Here is a 20369-nt window from a genome sequence, read left to right as displayed (position 1 = left end):
AGCGGGATAGCAGGAACTATTAAAGAACCTCGAGGAGGTTAAATCGACGCCCGTAACGTATATTTAGGTGGCATACTTCTTTAAAGGTATCCATGGTATCGCTAGCCGCGATTAGACCGAAGCCGAGGGACGCCGTATAGATAAAGAAGTAGTCTAGCCCGAAGGTCTTTATACTCTTAGATAATAATATATTAAGACTAGCTTAAAGACTAAGGAAAGCGCGGTAACTATCACGCTATAGTATTCCATATACTATACACTAGAAGCGATAAGGGTAAAGATACCTTAGAGACTATAGCTAGGCCTTAAAGGAAGGGCGGCTATAGGAAGAATAAAGCTAAGAACCCCACTACCGCGGTATCTATAGCTATACCTTCTATTACCTTAACTAACCGCTTTTCTTCTAAAAGACGTTAATTAACCCTACGAAGAGGGGATCCCTGCTATATTTATACTACCCCTATAATACGTCGGAATAGCGTAGGACTATACGTATAAATAGTCCTCGCGCGCTAGGCACTATACGTATATATAGTGCCCGCCGGTCGGAACCTAAACGTACGTTTAGGGCCCGGGCCGGCTTCCCTAAACGTACGTATAGCCCCGAAGACTAGGAATAGACCGGTTGTATAGAGAAATAGATAATCCGGGGCTCGCCGAGGATATATTCCCGGTAAGCCCGCCTTTAGATTAGTAGAAGATATCTTTATTATACCTTATATTTTATAGTAAAGATTACCCCTAAAGAAAAGCCTAGCTTATAGGCCCTATAGTACTAGCTAGCCAGGGATATACCGGAAAGGCATATTAAATAGTAGTAACTAAGCTTTCGAGCGAGGTTTATCTACTACCGCTTAATAGGAGCTATATATCCTATAACTATATAGATATAAAGTATACCGATAGAATTATACGATTATCGGTACGCCGAGTAAAAACGCCTCTCCTTTACTAGATTAAGGCGTGGAGTATATAAGAACTTTAGCCTGTTATTCGTATATTGGTTCGGCGATTATACTAACTCTAGTAAACGAAAAATCCGCTATAGAACCTAAAACTCCGCTATTATAATTAATATAAACCTCCTTAACGACTATCCTTATCCGCGAAGCGCTAAAAGCGCGAAAAATCTTATTAAGTTCTTAGATAATTTCCCGGACCCTATCGCTAATCTCCGTACGCCCGAAGATATAGCTCTGCTTAATATAGCTAGGAGGGCCGTATACGTCCTAGGGATAGCCGGCGCGAGCGGCCTAACCTTAAGAGAAAGAATCTTATAATCGGAGTCCGTGTCCGACGTATCCTACCTAAAAAAATAGATCCGAAGACGGGTAACTTCGTGGACGCCTTCGAAAAATAGCTTAAGAGAGAACCTGCTTATAGAGAGATCCTAGCGGGTATAGGAGAACCCCGCGATATTAAGGGGAAATAACCTATATAACCGTTTACTATTAGTCCCGCTCCCTTTACGGGTAAGCTAGATCCTAAGGCTAACCTAATTGACTATATTAAAGGGAGCCTTATTAGTATTAGCTCCGCTAATACTAGCTTTACTCTATTTAGCTCCGCCTAGCTTATCACGATAAAGCTTAGGATATAAGAGCTAGGTAATCGGCGTCGCCTTAAAATCACAGAAGAGTTAGGGGAAGTATTATTTACTATAATAAAACCTACTATAATCCTAATCTATCCTACTATAAAGATAACGGATAAGGAACCCATAATTCAGGAGGAGGAACTAATATACTGCCTAAGTAAATCCTCCTTATACTAATCGCCTATATCCTATACATCTCTTACTAAGATTATTATCCGCTATTCGAATACTATAGGACGCTAAACGTCCGACGCCCCTAGCTATACCTTTTCGGCCGACTATCTAGTCGACTCCGAGGGCACGGTATCTAGTATAGGCGTACCCGGACCTAGCCGATAAGACGCTTATTATAGCGGCGGATAGTAGGATAAAACGCCTCCTCCTCCTCCGCCGCCGATATAGCCGCCGACTTAGCCGCCCCCTATAGGCGGAGATTAGACGTATATATGCTAATCCGACTTACTCGCTATTATCGGGGAGCTTTAACGCGGATTATAGCCGTAATAGCCCTAGCACCGCTTTAAAGCGGATAACGTCGGATATTGTAACCCGCCGATATACTTTACCGTAAGCTAGGATATCCGTACTAAAGAGACTAAGCTTATTTTCCTAGACGTGTTTTATTTTACGGACGCTATAAAGTAATATACCGGCCTAAATACCGGGTATCGCGAGGCCCTTCCGCGCGGTATCACTTAATACCTTTTAAGCAAGGCCTCTAAATAGTTTATAAGTCTAGATAGTAGTAACCGTATATTCTATAACTAGTAAGCCACCCTAAAAGACTAGAAGGACGTTCTTAAAAGACGGTTCTAACTCCCGCGCGAAGAAGCCAAATATAAGCTACGCTAAGAAAAGTATACGCTAGAAGACGTCGTTAACCGCTATAACCTCCGCGTATTCGCCGATAGAGTAGTCTAATTAGCTAAGGTAGCCGATAAACCGAAGGGGAAATACCTATCTATTATCTAGGATAACCTAAACGCTAATCTAGCTATAATAGTAGTTCGCCTAGGACCCGAAATACAGCAGGCCGACTTTATAAATAACCTAGCTAGTCTAATACCGGGATAGTATCGGAACTATACGCAGGGAATCTAATACTAGCTTATTAACCGACGTAATCTTACTAAAACCGACCGCGGAATATATAACGCTCCGCTACCGGTTATAGTAATTTAGTAGCTAACTCCCCGATATTACGACTAACGCTTTAGCCTAATACCCGAGTATCGCTATACGCCTTAGCCTAACTATCGCTCCCCGGGACTAAGCTAATTCTATCATTAGAGTAAAAATCGCGCGTTACTAGTGCTAAACACTAATCGCTTTACTAACGATAAGGGTTAGCGACTCCTAACTAATAACGCTGACGAATAGTCTAACCGTTAATACGGGGACTATTACCGGGACCGACCCTAAGACTAGGTTAACGCCTCCGCCGAAAAGACCGCTACCGAACCTATATCCGGAGATAATACCGATATAGAGCCCGAAAATACGTATTACTATACCGAGGTAGACTCGGAGGGTTCTATAGAGTCCGAGGATAAGGATAACGCGGAAAATAAACGGGATAACTAACTATACTAAATCGCTAACGGACCCAGATTTATACCTAAGTATACCGCTCTCTATTACGTACGCCGAGAGTATAGTAAATACTACTAACCCATAAGATTAAATCCAGAGACTATCCAATATAAAAAGACCTACTTTTAGCCGTACCGATTAAAGGAGTAGAGCGGATAGAACTCGCCGCTAACTAATAATACTATCTAGGAAGTCGGGGACCCTTTTAATAGTCTTTACGGGTACACGTACGCCCGGATCTAAGCCTATAGTTCCCCTACGGGCATACCGTTCAATATTTATATCGACTTAGGAGCCTCCCGCTACGTAGTAAGCTAGTAGCTCCTTAGTTAATTTCCTAATAGTATATTAATCCTACTAAGCGCGCCGTGTTATAAGGTATAGAATCGATAAAGACCCTAGGATAGGCTACCTTTACTATACTGGTTCAAGGTATAGTAGGTAATAAGAAGAAGATTAGCCGCCTATATATCGGGGCTTAGATCGTGTCTAAGCTTAACGCCGGTCTTCTCCTAGGATAGGAGTTTAACTATCCTAATAGGCTAGATATCCTTAATACATAGGAAGCTATTCGTATTAGCGCCTACTAGGACTTAACGGTTCCCGCGAGGGTATTCGCTAAACGTTCTTTAATCTAGCAGCAACTTAAGGCCGCTAAACGTTTAGTTATTCCGCTATAAATAAATAGATTTATACTAATGAATAAGCCCGATATTAAGCTTAATTCTGTAGAGTTTTTCCCGGATATAAAAGGCTCTCCGAACTATATCCTTAATATTTAGTCTATAATACCTATCTTTAACGCCGATAACCGGCTATTAGTTATCGCTAGAGGTATTAAGCCAGGTTACGTGGAGCTATTCTAGGTAGATAGTTATTAGTATACCGACTACGACGACGCGCGAGATATCCTACTTAAGCGTATAGAGGAAGAACCGCCTAATAAGGCCGAAGGGGATATTTTCCGTGGGTATATTACTCCCGAAGGTAAGCTAGGTATCGCTACAAGCCTAAACGCCCTTATAAAGACTATTAAAAAGGGAGTAACGATTTACCGTTATAGCGACTAGTTTATATGCCGGTTTAGTAAGCTCATCGAGAAGTATCCGAAGGTTTAGACCGACTAAGGCGTTATCGATATACCTCCTAAGGAGTATATAAAGGTCCTTTTAGTTGACGGATAGTATACCTAGAAGATTACCTAAAAGCTATACCCCCTTAGCCGTGACGACTAGCGAACTTTAGATAAAACCCTTAACGAACTCTATAAGTAAGGACAGATAGAATAGCCTATATAGCCTACGCTATTCGGAGCCTTAGTATTTATTATATAGCGAACCGTAAATAGGAAGCGGAAAGGCCGGATAATAGTTAATCTACGTGCCCTAAATAAGGTCACTATTCTCGATATATACCCGATACCGTTATAAGATAAGGTAATCCGCCGGCTTTAAGGGAAGAAGTGTATTTCCGTTATTAACGCTCGAGCTTTCTTTTACTAGTTCCCGGTGTATAAGCTATACCGTGAAAGGTTTACTATCGTCTTATATTAAGGATAAAAGCGGTTAAAGGTCGCGGTTATAGGCTTCCGTACTTTGCTAGCCTATATTTAACGCTATATATATAAGCTACTCCGATTATATCAGAAGTTCGCCGCCGCCTTTATTAACGATATTATTATAGCCTCTGATACTAAGGAGGAATACGCTTAGTATCTAGAGACTATCCTATTTCTATTTAGCTGGAAACGGATCTTTATCTCCTCGGGTAAATCCTTTATTAGCTACCTATCGGTATAGCTTTTAGGATATAAGGTTAATACTTTAGGCCTCTTTAATACGAAGGACCGTACCGATACCCTATAAAAGATCCGTCCGCTATTATCGTTTTAATCGCTTAAGTAATAGATTAGTATAACTAGATAGCTATAGCACCTTATCCCGAGGTTCGCCTACTGAATCGCCTGCCTCTAATAATAGAAGACTACCCTACTCACGGACGCTTATTAGCTCGGAAAGAACTAGGGCTAGGTATATAAGGCCTATACTAAATATACGGTATTCGAGCTTACGGTCGAAGAAACGGCGTTATTTAAGGATATCACGGACGTATTTACCTCTAATATCTACCTCTTTTAATACGACCTAGGGAAGATCCTCTTTATCCAGTTAAACGTCTTTAAGGAGCACAGGTTCTCCGCTATACTATTTTAGCTTATCGATAAGATTAAATAGCTTATTAAAGGTATTATTAGTAAGACCCTTATTCGTTTAATACTTTATATTAGTAAAGGTCTAAATATAGCGGAGTAAAAGTATTAGCCGACTAAACTAAAGGTCGCCTGCCTAATATAGGCTATTTATAAGACCCGAACTATTATTTAGTCCGCTTATCGTAATCCGACTATTATTCTTACGGACTACGCCGCTACTATTAGTATTATAAAGTCTACTATACTATCTAGTACGGATAAGACTAGGTTAAATATAAAGCTTGTCCTTTCCTCGGAGTTCCTTAGCTAGTTTTAGTTAGACTATCGGTATATCCCCGGGAAAATAAATGTTATAGCTAACGCCCTATTACAGCTACCTATAATAGACCCTTCGGAAGCGGAAGACGATAGGGAATTAGAACAGATGTAGCGCGATTAGGCTATTTATTACTTCTCCGAGCTTAAAATAAACACGGATCTATAATAAAGAATTAGCGATAGTTATACTAATAATACTAAATCAGGACTTATCCTTACCTAAGTATAAGACTACGATTCGCCGGTTAAGATTCCTTTCGAGTTAGAAAATAGTCTCCTTTACTATCTAGAATAGAGCGGGAAGCGTCAGCTTTATATCCTATTCTCCTTATATTAGGAGTGTATTTAGGCCGCTTACGATAAGCGTTACTACTTCGGCGTTAAAAGAACCTAGTATAAGCTAGTTAGCCGATTCGCTATTCCTAAACTCTATAAGAAAATTAAGACCTATATCGCTAACTATATAATATACGCTATTAATTAGACTAATCGCTAGCGCCCGCTTAGCGAAATATAGCTAATTATAACTCCCCCTATTCCGTTCTATACTATCGCTATAGATTTTATTATCGGCTTACCTAAGGTGCCCTTAGCTAGCTCTCCTTAGTAAAGGGAGGGCTTTCCCCTATTCGACTCCCTCCTTACGGTAATAGATAAATTCACTAAAGCCACCCTCTTTATTCCAGGGTATAGCTCCTATACTACGGAGGACTAAGCTTATATCCTCTTTTAGTTCCTCTAGCTCGGTAATTAGGGTATCCCCCGAGGAATTATCTTAGATTATAACCCTAAGTTCCTATCTGCCTTTTAGATAATGCTCTAGAAGGAGGCGGGCACGCTGCTTAAGTTCTTAATAGTATGGTACCCGTAAACTAATAGACTATGTAAATAAAAGAACTAGATAGTTAAGATCGTTATCCGTATATTCCCCGCTATATACCTAGACGCGCCGTAGATAAAGGGTATCGTCGCGTTATAGTTTAATCTAAATAACGCCTTTAGCGAAGTCTTAGGGTATTTACTAAATAAACTACTATACGGTACGCGGACGAATAATCCCCTTAATATAATTGGTGATGTAAACCCGTAGTTCGCTCGGGAACTATTCTAGGAAAACGCTAAACTATCTATCGTATTAGTCTAGATATATATAAAAGGGCTATATAATAAAAAGTATCGTAGTATTCGGTTTACTCTCGGGGACTTCCTCTTCCTTAAGCTCGGGTATAGATATTCGCTACCTAGTAAACCCTTAATAAAGCTCGGTTGGTAACGAATAGGACTATTTAAGGTTAAGGAATAAATCTCGTAATTAATATACCTACTAGAATTACCCGCGACGCTTACTATCTATCCCGTTATTAGTATTACGTATCTATAACCGGCGAAAGGACCGGGTACGGACCCATTCCCCGGTCGGACGGCCGACGGAGGGCCTATTTATTTTAATAACCCCGATAAGGATAAACACGAATAGCGCGACTTATATAAGCACTACGAGATAAAAGCTATCTTAGATAAAAGAGTTACTAAGAAAGGCCGTGGTAAGCCTTATACTAAGTACCTGATTCGATAGAAAGGATAGCCTAGTTAGTATAACGTTTAGATACTAAAGGAAGCTATAGACGCACTAAAGATAGTCGACACCTTTAAGAAACGATAAAGAGCCTTAAAGACTCTATAAGTAGTAACGAAAGAAGCGAAAAAAGATAAAGCGCTAGAACCGGGAGACGTTAAAAGAACTAAAGGGTTAAAAGACACTCGAAGTAAAAAACCTTTACGGAACGCTAACGTAGCCTCGCCGCCTTACTCGGTACCGAATAAGGAAAGTGAGTTACCTAAGGTAACTACGCGCTATCTATATATAGCGAACAACCTCGAACTCGGGTAAAGGAAGGCACGAGGGTTATCCTATCTTTAAACGGCAGGTATATAAAAGAAGAATAACGCGGAATTGTAATAAAAATAGCAGGAACCGCGATAGTCTGCTAGATTAGGCCGCCCTCTTACCTAGATATAAAAACTTCTCCTAACGCCCGAATACGCTTACTAATTCTCTCCTACTCTTTACTATTATAGCCGTTTATTTTATAACGTATTATAATCCCTAACTCCTATATATAATTACTATCGTATTTATAGCCCGCTAGTTCGTGGTAGAATACCTATTAGCGGTTAACCGGTTAAAGGATATTATATTCGAGCACCGGTTCTCTAAGTACTTCTAGCACGGTAGAACCGGCGAGGGACTACCGTTTAAGGGCTATTTCCGCGCTATTACACTATTCGGAGAGAAGAGTCTCCTTATTACTAGACTCTCCTTATCCGGGGCCGTATTCTCTACTTAGCGTAGGGAGAATAAGGAAATCGTTATAGGTTACCGTAGCTATACTACTGTATTAGGGTATAATAACCCTTTTAACCGTACTTTATATCGAAAGAGTTTAACTCCCGTAGCTAACATAAGCCGAGTAATCGCTGTAGATAACGCTAAGGCCCTTACCCGCGTCTATCCCTAGCCCTAGTTTTTACTAGACTATAATCTAGACATAGTAAGTTAGGATACGCCTAAGTAAATATTTAAGTAGTATATCGCTAGTATACCTCGATATAACGCACCGTAAAGGCCTAACGGCCGTTTTCTGCTAGACCCCCGGTCTATAACGCGTGCCCTTAATCCGTCTATACCGTGGAATAATAGCGCGCCGGTCTTATTCCCTATCCGGTCGGCTACAAGTGGTGTAAATATAACCGCACTATCCCTACCCGCCGCCGTTCCCCCCGTAAGCAGAATAATACCCGGCTGTATCCTATATAAGGTAAACGAACAAGCCTATCTTATACTTAAGCTAGTAGATATAGTAAAGGTGTATTATAGAGGCGATATCGATAAGGCCACGTTTGTAGCCAGAACAGGGGACTATAATAGTCTTATTAAGAGTCGCGTTATATCTATCGGGTAATTTCTCTAATTATCTACCTAAAGAACGATACCGACTATTCTCTACGCCGTCGACGTCCTCGTCTAGCTACGTTTAGGCACGGCTAATAACGCCGCCGTAATAGCCTTACCGATAACGACTAACACGCCCTCTAGTAACCTTAAGAGACCGTACGAGGGCTATATAAGCTCCCTAGCCGCTAAACGGTTCTTCTTTAGGCCCGGCTAAGAGATAGTTTAGATATAGGGCTATAAGTATCTAGCTAAGTAACTATTCACCCCTAATATAGGGTATATATACGAGGAATTTATACACGACGGATAAAAGCTAAGCTCGCTTCTATAACGAGGATATAATACTATACTTCCCGCCCCGGTAGGAATATAGGCTAAAAACTTCCTTAAGGAGTATATTATCCCGGGCGAGGTCTAGAATACCGTGGGGTTACCCTTCCTACTCGCGCTCTAGCATATAGAAGATACTACGCAGATTACCGCCCTTAGCCCTAATAATAGCATAGACCTAGCTAAACGCGCGTTAATAGCTAATAAGTTCACTAAGCACTAAACCCGGGCCTAGGACCTTATCCTCTATACTACTATCGTCGCTAGATACTATAACGAGCCGGGAAATAAGGGACTTATCTTATTATACGATATCGATAACGCTAAGCTGAATAAACGCGTGGCGGAGGTTACCTCCGCCAATATCGAGGATATACTTAAGGTCGACGAGGAGTATTAGAGTTTCCCCGACGGGGAGGCCGAATTAGCGGAAGTTAAGGAAGTCTAATCCTATATTCCTTTTGGGGAGAAAGGAAAAAAAGGTTTATTTAGTACGTATAGTTTGCATTTAGCGTTTAGTATACGAATATATAGAGCAATAGGGTATATACTTAGTATTAGGTATTAAGTATATATTTAGTATACGAATATTAGTATTTAGATTATATTACTGATATCTTAGTTAGCGCGGTTAGAGTTTAGCCTATAATAGAACGGGTATATAGGGAGGACAAGATAGCGTATATATACGCTATCGTAAAAAGAGACTTAGGCAGTTTAGCTAGTCGTATTGGTTTATTTTGTTTTATTTTTTTTTCTCTCTCTCTCCTCTATCGTTCGTTTTAGTTTTCCCTAGCATTCGCGATCGCGTAAGGCGTGATAGTATTATATAGCCACGAATATAGCGTGAAGAGTTAGTAGATAGCGTAGCTAGCGTATAATATATTCTATCCCCTATTCCCTTTCGTTATAAACGCTATCCGTTCGTATAGGTTATAAGTAATAACTACTCCGTCCGGCACGCCTAACACGCCGGCCGCGCACATGTCGTGTGCCTTATCGTCTAACGGCTCCCCAGGATACCCGTGGGATATAGGGCTCTTTTTCGCCCGGGGTATATAATACGCCGGAATAGCGCAGGACTATACGCACGAATAGTCCTCGCGCGCCAGGCACTATACGCACGTATTGTGCCCGCCGGCCAGAATCTAAACGTATATTTAGGGCCCGAGCCGGGTTCTCTAAATATACGTATAGCCCCGAAGACTAGGAATAGACCGGTCGTATAGAGAAATAGATAGTCCGGGGCTCGCCGAGGATATATTCCCGGTAATCCCGCCTTTAGATTAGTGGAAGATATCTTTATTACACCTTATATTTTATAGTAAAGGTTACTACTCGATATCCCCTTATTAATTCTATATAGTACCCTTACTAATCCTATATAATACTAATACTAGACTATAGTAGTTCGATACTAGGTTATCCTTAGGGAGGCTCTAGGTTAAATAACGCTAGAGGTTCACCGGTCGTCTACTACCGGTCGTCTACTAAAGAAGCTATAGCTACTCGGTATTAAGCTAAGAAAGTTACTAACGCCCGCTGGAAAACGGCGGAAAATATCTATAAAAGGCTTAATAGTGTAGAGTCGATCCTTAAGTAATTCGTCGGGCTATAGCAGTAGCGTTTTACCGTTAAGCAGAAACGCCTCGATATGAAATAATAACGCCTTACGTTATATAAGCGCGACCTCGCGGCCTAGGAGCGGACGGCTACTACTTTCGAGTAAATAGCTACTCTTAACCTGGCCTAGTCTTAGGGAGACCTGCCTATACCCTCGGGGCCTACCTTAGCCTGTATAAGGGTTAGCTTTATAGGTAACGATATGTTTAGTAACAGTGGCCCTATATAACCTGAAGGCTTCGTGCCGTAAAGTCCTTAGGGTCCCCCGGATCCTTATAAAGTGCCCGATAATAATAATATAGTACCGACCTTATTAGTAAAGAAGGGGAAGGGGAAGAAGGCTTTAACGCCCTTAACTCTTTTATTAGGGAAGAAAAAGAAGAAGTAGTAGAAAGCGAAGACGCCGCTATCTTGTTATCCTTGGACGCTATCCGCGGGTAATAGGTAAAAAGGGGGTAACGGCTACTACCGTAGTATAGAGCCAGGTATATATAGAGGATAATAACGGCGAGGTAGCTAGGCGGGAGCCTACCCCTTTAGACGACGAGTTAGTAGGATTTAAGGACGCCCTAAAGGGGCTATAATAGTATATATAAAGGAACGGTTATTTTTCTTTTTTGGTTTTTTACTAGCCTTCGGGTTAGGTTTTTCCTTTTTTTTATAAACGACTAGTTATAGGTTATAGCACTAAGTAAGGTCGTAATAATAGATTATCTAGAACTAAGGAAGGAAGAGGGAAAAAGGGGAAAAGTCTATAGCACTAGGCTAGCTATAAGGTAGCGATAACTTAGCGATATAGGTCCGTTAACTAAGCGCGTAGTTAGGAAGATCCGGAGTATAGCCGGATCCTTTATATCGGGGTTAACCTATAATACTATCCCCCCCCTCTCCCTTTAGGGGTCACGTAACCACGCATTACCGTTATAGTTCGGCTCCCCTTTACGTCGCGGTGATAAAGGAATAGTCGTGTCTCTTTATCTTACCTCGCCTTTACCTTAATATTAAAGAAATCTTAGGTAGCCTGCTAACCTTTATTTATATACCCGAAATAGTAACGTAGGCTACCCTCGCGTAGATACTACCCGTAGATATATCGGCCTTATTTTTCTTATAGGCCTTCTGTTCCTTTATTCCCCTCCCTACCTTTAATAATAATAATAATAATAATAATAGCAGTTATATATATACTCGTTCTTCCTTATAATAACGATTCCTCTACTATCCCCTACCCTTAGATAATAATAGTAATACTCGGTTAGTTTAAGAGTTCCCTATTTAAGATAAGCCGTCTCTTGCTCACGATCTTTTTATTAAGAACCCTTTACTAACTTATATTATTCTTATACATAGCGCTAGCCCCCGGTAATAATAGGGGTAATAATAATAGTAAGCGTACCGCCGGTAATAATATAAGTATAACGCTTTTACGTCTTAAGGCGATACTTACCGTATAATAATTCGTGTTATCGCCCTCGCCGCCGCTTAAAATAAAACAATCGGCGGGTAGTTAGCCTCCTAAGTACCCTCTTAGTAGTATTCGTGCTAAGCCGTGCCTCCCTTATACACGTAACATTACCGATAGGAAGTATAAGCGCCTTTATCGTAACTAGACTAATCGGGGGAAGAAATACTACGTATACTCTGCGAAGATATACCGGTATACTCCTCTCCTAGCGTATTTTAAAGGCTACACATAAAGGTTATTCGAGACGGCTACCCTTATTAGCGACGATAATAAGAACGCCCTTATAAGACTTCCTCCCCTTAAAAGGTTATAATAGTCTCGCTAACTCTTCTTCTAGGAGCAAGAACCGTATCTTAACGCTTACGCGGTGTTCTAGGATACCCTTACAGTTAGGGAAGCGCTAATAGCGATATTACCTATAACTATATATCCCGCGGAGGCTCCTAGTATAATAGTCACGCTAGCCCCTTCTTCTCCTTAGGAGGTCTAAAAAGCGGTAGCACCGTAATTAGCCTTACTACCTTTTCCTAAGGTTATTAATAAGGTAGCTAAACTAGCCCCGCTTTCTTTAGTTACGGAGGTTATTAGTAAGGTAATTACGCTAATCTCTTCTCCTCCCTTAGAGGTTATAGAAAAGATGGTATTAAGATTAAATATATCGCCTTTAGAGAAGGTCGTTACTAAGGCGGAATAACTAGCCTTATCTCCTCCTTACGAGGTTATAGGTAAGGTAATAGTTTCGGGCCTAATCCCTCCTAATATTATAACGGAAAAGAATACCCGTCCTATTACTCTTCCTTCTTTATTAGGGTTAACGTTATCGGATAAAGACTTTAGACGCTTTAGTCTTATAGAGCTAAGGGAGTATACTCGGCTATTTAGGGAGATACTTATACTTAGTCGCGCTAATATCGTAATCTCCGAACTCTAATAATACGCGGAGCGTAAGCGGGCTTTTACACTTATAGGTATAACTATTGCTAACGCGGTTATAATCCCCGATAATGGCGATAATAAAAACGATAATAATATTAAGGAGATAGACTCTAACCTATAACGGGGCGATAAGGGTAAGACTTTTACGGAAATTAATAATCCCGAGGATAGCGATTTTAAGGCTAAGGATATTAATCTAGGCTTATATTAAGCGTGGCTAAGGCGCGGGCCTTATCCGGCCTAAGCTAAATCCGACTCTTATTCCCTTTTAATTATCGCGATATAATCGTTTATATATCGGTTCCTATATTATAATAGCGCGAAGGTATCTAATAGGCTATTATTCGTTACTACTAAGCCGAATTTCCCTTTAAACTTATTAAGTGCCCGTGTTTACGCTAATAGTTCTAGAAGTTCCTATATAGGCTTATGGTATCCTACCTATTATACTAGTACTTCACGTCTTAATCCCCTACCTCGCCTCTTTATCCTTACGTAGAGGATTTCCTCGACTTTGTATTCTTTACTATTAGTTACTTCTCGAATAGGCGGTAGTTAAGGATTATTTACTACCTATCTCGGAAAGGGGTTATCGCCCGCGCGACGTAATAAGTCTATATAGAATTAAGGGTAGATCTATAATGGTACAGTAAGCTTAACTACGTATAGGCTAATTACCTTTATAACTTAGTATTCACGATAAAGCTAGTTAAGCTTTTATAATAGTCGCGGAGTCGAATAATTAGCTAATAATAGCTAGACTAAGTTATTAACCTTAAAACGCTTAGCCGGTATACGATATCAATTAGCAGACTCCTTATTTCCAAGCGATATCGATATAATTAGGGCTTAGGCGAACTCGGTCGTTTCCTATAAATAGCGTAATAGGTTATAGGCCGCTAATACTCTAGGTTCCGAAAAGGGCTCCTTAGTTATTTAGATCGGATTAATATAGTAGCTATATTCTAAAAAGAAAGTACTAAACCCCGTCGCGGAGCTCTCGCGGTTATTTGGGGCTAGTTATACTACGGGTAATAGGCGATCCTAGTTATCCTAAACGTAATAGATAAAGGCTTATAAATAAGCTTATACTTCTTAGTTTATACGCTCTATTACTCTATTAGTTTAGGGGTAGTATATTATACTAAGCTTACGCGATATCTATATAAGCTTATAATAGTGATTCTAGAATCTATTTATCTAGTTAGAGCCTTAGTTACTAATAATCGACCTAGGTATTCCGTAGAACCGGAAGTAATAGTATAGGAATTATTCTATATAAGCTTCGGCTTTTATTATCTTTATCGCTCCTAATATTATAGCCCTAGTTAGATCGTCTATAATAACCTAAAGGTAGCGCGCCTTCTTCTCGCCGGCTAGTAATAAGTCCGTTATAAAATCTATTGATAAGTCGCTCTATATTTATTCTAGTACCGGGAGGGGGCGTAAAAGGCCTTATTTCGTATTTTTCTATATATACCCCTTTCTATAGATATCGTAGTTCCGGATAAATTATCGTATATCCTTATTTATTCTCGGCTAAAAGAAGCGACGCGCTACTAAGGCGGTAGTATTTTGGTGTCCAGGGTATCCTCTAATTACTAAATCGTGAATTAACTAAATAATCCTTCCTCGTAATATTAACCCTTTAATAGACCCGGGCACCTAAATTCGGTCGCGGAATAGTAATAATATAGTTATACAGACTAAGCACTCGGCTATTTATAACTTTAATTCTAATAATAGTAGGAACTATTATTCTTTTTCGGTAACCGTAGATAAGGCTTTTTAATATTATTCATCGGTTATAAGCGTCTTATTCTATAATCGCTATACCTTTTAGTACGCCTTAAAGATTAATTAACTGCTATTAATATAGCGAATACTAGGTAGAACCACGGTATCGGGAATTAATTAAATATAATAAGATTACTCCTATTTATCCGTTATATCTTAGGGCTTATCTTACTATTAACGCGAGAGGGCGTCCGCTATTATATTATCCTTTCCCTTCCGATACTTAAGTATAAAGTCGAACTATATAAGCTTACCGGCCTATCGGCTTTATCGCTTAGTAAGCGTTCGCTTTATTATAAAGTATCTAAGGGCCTTATAATCGGAGAGGACTATAAACTACCTATAATTAATAAGCTTAGCCCGCTACGTTATTAAATAACTTATAGTCGCTAGTATTTCTTTATTATAGATTAGATAATTATATTCCGCTTCATTAAGTTTATAAGAGTAGTATACGACTATATAGCGATTTCCGTCCGCGTCTTCTTATATTAAGCTACCCCTAAAGGTAAATGCCGAGTAGTCCGTCTCGATAAATATCTTATTTACTAAGTCCTACTATTATAGTATCGGTCCTTTTTAAAACCTCGCCTTTAGCTTATAAAAGGCCGCTTTTTCCTCGGGACCCTATTAAAAAGTATAGTCTTTCTTAGTTAGTGGTATTAATAGGGCTAAGATCCCCGAAAAATCCTTAATAAAGATTCGGTGATAATTCGTAAACCCTAGAAAGCTTCGTACGCCCTTAACTATTATAGGCGCTTCTTACTCGCGAATAGCTTATAACTTCTTTAGGTTATAAGATATACCTTTCCCCGCGGTAATTATAAATCCTAGGTACTTTATTATCTTCACGCTAAACATATACTTCGACGGATTTAGGTTTAGGCCAGTGTCCGCGAGTATATAGAGTATTTATTTTACCTTCGCCTTATAGTCGGCCCGACTCCTACTAGAGTAAACTAGGATATCGTCGATATAAGCGGTAATAAAGTCGTCTTAAAAGCGCTATTGTATCTTATTAATATATCGCTAGAAAGTCACGGGAGCCTTACTTAGGCTAAATAAGTAGATAAGCTATTCGAAAAGCCTAAACCGAGTTCGGAATATAGTCTTATATCTATATCCTAAGGCTATCCTAATCTTATAGAAGGCGGCGACTATATTAAGCTTTATAAACTATTTTACTTAGCTTAGGCTTTATAGTATCTCGGCGATTAGGGGAAATAGATAATAGTCTTATTTAGTAATCGCGTTTAATACTTAATAATTATAATAGAATTAAAGTCCTCCGCCTAGCTTCCTTATAAGGAGGATAGGAGCCGCGGCTTCTTAACTACTAGTATAGATAAATCCTTTATCTATTAAGTTAGTAAGTATTTTCTATAATACTAAGAGTTCTTCTCTTAATATATTATAAAGCGGCCCCTAAGAAAGCGATAGTTCCTTACCGTCGCTTCCGAGTATAAGGTTTACCTTATAGTCGACTCCTAATTAGTATAGCAGTAATTAATTAGCCTTATTAGGCGCGAATAGGTCGCCGAATTCTTATAATAACTCTTTAGGTATAAAGTCCTTCGGGTCTACTAGGTATTTCTTATATAACGCTTTTTCGATATCCCTTAAGCTTACTCCCTAGATTAAGACTTCCTTACCCTTTTATTATAGTTATCGAATAATACCCGCGAATATAGATCCCGTAATTAAATAGGCGTCGCGGATAGCTTATACTCTGGTAAGTTCCTTTTTATAATAAAGTCGTATATTTAATCCGGCTACTCTATAGTAAAGCCGTTTATCTTTAGCGTAGTATATTACGTTATTTTATTCTATTTAAGGCTTCCCGAGGAATATATCTTAATTAAGCCCGGGTACTATATATATAAATATCCTTTATAGGTAACCGCCGATCTTAAGCTCGTAGATAGCGATTCTTACGCTGCTAATAGTCCTAATAGCTTCCGAAAAGCTATGTAGTAGTCGATTCGTCGTATCGATCAACGGTAATTAAAGTCTTTAGGTAAACTATTTCCTTATAGCGGTATAATAGTTATAACTAGTATTAATAAGGGTAAGCATACGCTATTTATTCACTCTAGCTACTATAAGTGCTAAGTTATTACTAATACGTATTTTAAACGCCTTTTACTCCCGCCGTATCGCGGCTATCGGCTTTAATACCCGTTTTCGTGTTAAAGCTATTCTTTTTCCGAGTCATCCTTACTAATCGATTTATCCCCGCTCTTAAAGCGATCTTTCCTATAAGTCTCCTTAACCTTCTAGACCGTGTCTTAGTTTTCCTTTAGCTTTTTATAATTCCGCGCGATATACCCCTTCTTATTATAGTTATAGTATATCCAAGTCTCTTACTTCGCCTTTCTATTATTAATACAGTTTACTCAGCCTATCTTCGTATTATTATCGGTATCCTTCTGCGTAGTTATATAGTCTTAAGCTCGTTTATTATAGTTTCGTTTAAACTAATAGCCTTTAAGTTTCCTAATAATCTCTTACACGCCGTTAACCTATATAGTATAGTGGTTAGTAGGGATTCGGGCGGAGATATATTTATCCTTAAGTCGCGAAGTAATCGCTCCTTTAAGGAATAAGATCTATACGGTGGCTTCTTATTCGGTACTACCCGTAAAGGCGATCTATCTTTTAAAACGGGGTAAAAAGGCGGTAAACGACTTATCGGTTTATTAACGAATCGTGCGTAAGGCTTAGGCAGCCCGTGATTATTCCTTAGGGTTAAGGTAAGTATACTTAAGATACGCTATAAAGTTATTTGGGTCTGTAAGCTTACCCAGCCCGTGGCTTTTATAAAAAGCCGATATAACCTATTATATTTCGGGCCCTAGGTAATTATAAATCGTATACTAAGCTTATATATTATTCTAGAATAAGTCGCTATCGATTATAAGCTTTTACCGTATCGTGTAGGCCTATACGCTATAGTATATTCGCTTCTCTAAGAACTTCGCCGGGCTATTAATAGTCTTACCGGGTATCGCTATTAAGGTCGGGGCGATTACTATTATTATCGGCTATAGCGTAGGCGATAAAACCGGTAATAGGGTAGACTCTATTAGTATAAGGATTATCGGAGTCTATAAGGGAGCCGGAATATTCAGGTTAAGCGGTGTTAGGTTCTACGGGGCAGGCGATCCTAGGAGCCGGGCTATAAGCTATTTAACTAACTAGCGTTATCGTTTATCAGCTTCTTCTCTCGCGTGCTATCGGTCTATAAACTAGCGTATTTCCGAATACTATTCTTATATCAGAGTAAGCCTTAAGTTAGTATTAGTATATTATTTATAGAGAGGGCCTAGCCTTACGTTTAGGGCTCGGTTATTTTCTTCGAACTGTTAATTCGTCTACTCTATAACCTATTTCATTCTAATAGGTTACTAGGCGATAGCGTTAGGATCCTAATCTATCGCTAGCATAGCGCGTAGGTATCGCTAAGTTCTAGATATATGAACGACTAGTTATAGGTTATAGCACTAAGTAAGGTCGTAATAATCGATTATCTAGAACTAAGAAAGGAAAAAGAAAAAAGGAGAAAAGTCTATAGCGCTAGGCTAGCTATAAGGTAGCGATAACTTAGCGATAGAGGTCTGTTAACTAAGCGCGCAGTCAGGGAGATCCGGAGTATAGCCGGATCCTCTATATCGGGGTTAGCCCGTAATATTTTTTATTTTTTAACTAGCTTTAGGGTATTCCTATTATAAGCCTAATAATCCTAACTATACTCCGCTATAATATAATCGTATCCTATTATAACGGTTAATTACGGGAAAAGCAAAGGTAAATAAAGGTTAAGGGCGATAAGCTATTATACTAAAGGAATAAGGACGGGGTCGGGGGCGGGAGCATTACGTATAAGAGAAGAATAGAGACTAAGAGCAAAACGGTTATATTTAAAAGAAGAATAGAGACTAAGAGTAAAACGCTTAATAGGAAGAAAATAGTAACCGAGGCGATAACGCCTATATAGTCCCCGTCTAGGTTAAGGGGGGGTGCCTATCTAAGATTTCATCTCCACGGCCCACTAAAGGGCTTTTCTAGGTTAATATATATCAGGTGCCTGCAGTAGTGGTTATAATAGGCCCTAGTATAAACCCACAGGGCTCCAGGTATACCTAGTCTAAAACCCCTCGAGGCATAAACAAAGTAAGTCATTATATAGTAAATAGAATAGTCCCTCGAAGTAAATAAGACAGCCCTCGAGGAAGTAAACAAGCAGTCCTCGAGGAGTAGAGCGTAGCCTTAAGGAGCGAGGGAGCCTCCCCTTTAAAGAGGGAGGCCAGCAATTAATCTAACTCTTAGGCTATACCCACGTCCTAACCCTATTATAATCTTATCGTGATTATACCTAGTTCCTTACTTAACCCTACCTTTTCACTCTTTACGACTACCTATTTAACATTTTAATCGCTCTACCCTTTAAGGGCGCGAAGACCGTTAAGGAGAGTCACTAAGATATCTAACTATTACGAAATAAACGATCCTACCTTCGATTTTAAGGAGGCTGCTAGTTAGTTTAAGCGGCAGCTCCGCGATAACGAGACCGTATTTATAGAAGACGCTTACGACCCCACCGACGAGGAAGATAACGGGGGCACGCCGGGAACTAATACTACTCCTACTACTCCTACCTCTTCCACCGCACCGGTACCTATTCCTGCCCCTATACCCACTCCTATCACTAGTATTACCTCTACTACTACCTTTACCCCTATTACCGCCCCCAGTCCTTAGACTACGGTTATAACAGGACTAGCGTATAATACTAACCTGCCCCCGTATACAAATATTAACCTAGCCACGCTAATAGAGGAATAACTGTTACCGGCAGTAGCCCGCGGAATAGTCCCCGGCAGTGGCCGGGACTAAGAAGCACGGACCTCCTAGTAAGGCCCGTGCGATTCTATATATACTTAGCCGCCTACACACCGCGTAGACTTTTCCTTTTCTCCTTTCCTCCCTTAGTTCGAATAATCTATATTTTCGGCCTCAATGCGTGAATAACTTTTAATAAGCCGTTATATATTCGAACTCCTAAAATTATAAGCTTTAACGCTTATATAGAAGGAGATCTAGATCACTTCGCCCCGAGCCTACTAAGGGGCTAAGGGTAGGTCGCGGAGACCTCGTATAATAAGATCGATAAACACGTGTTATAACGCGTATAAGAAGCGGTAAGGATATATATCGCCCCTATTTATAATATAATCGCTAGCCTATAAGCAGCCTTTAAGAGGTCTTAACTTAACCTATACCTTATGCCCACTATATACCCGACGCCTACCCTAGTCGTTATGCCCTCGCCCTTACCTAGGCCCCTAAAGGCGGAGGCTATTATACCTATCCCGCCACTGCTACCGGCACCTATACTCTTATATTAGGTATAGTAAGTCGCCGTTCCCGTAAAATTCAGTAAGAAACGCACGGAATATGCCGCCTAGTTCTAGGCTATACGACTAAAACTTAAACTCGATAGCCCGCTATTTCGTAGTAATAAAAAGGCGTGGTATTTAAT

This window comes from Sodiomyces alkalinus, assembly GCF_003711515.1.
Source record: "Sodiomyces alkalinus F11 unplaced genomic scaffold SODALscaffold_4, whole genome shotgun sequence".
In the NCBI taxonomy this organism is placed as follows: Eukaryota; Fungi; Ascomycota; class Sordariomycetes; order Glomerellales; family Plectosphaerellaceae; genus Sodiomyces; species Sodiomyces alkalinus.
This window is presented reverse-complemented; position numbering follows the sequence as displayed.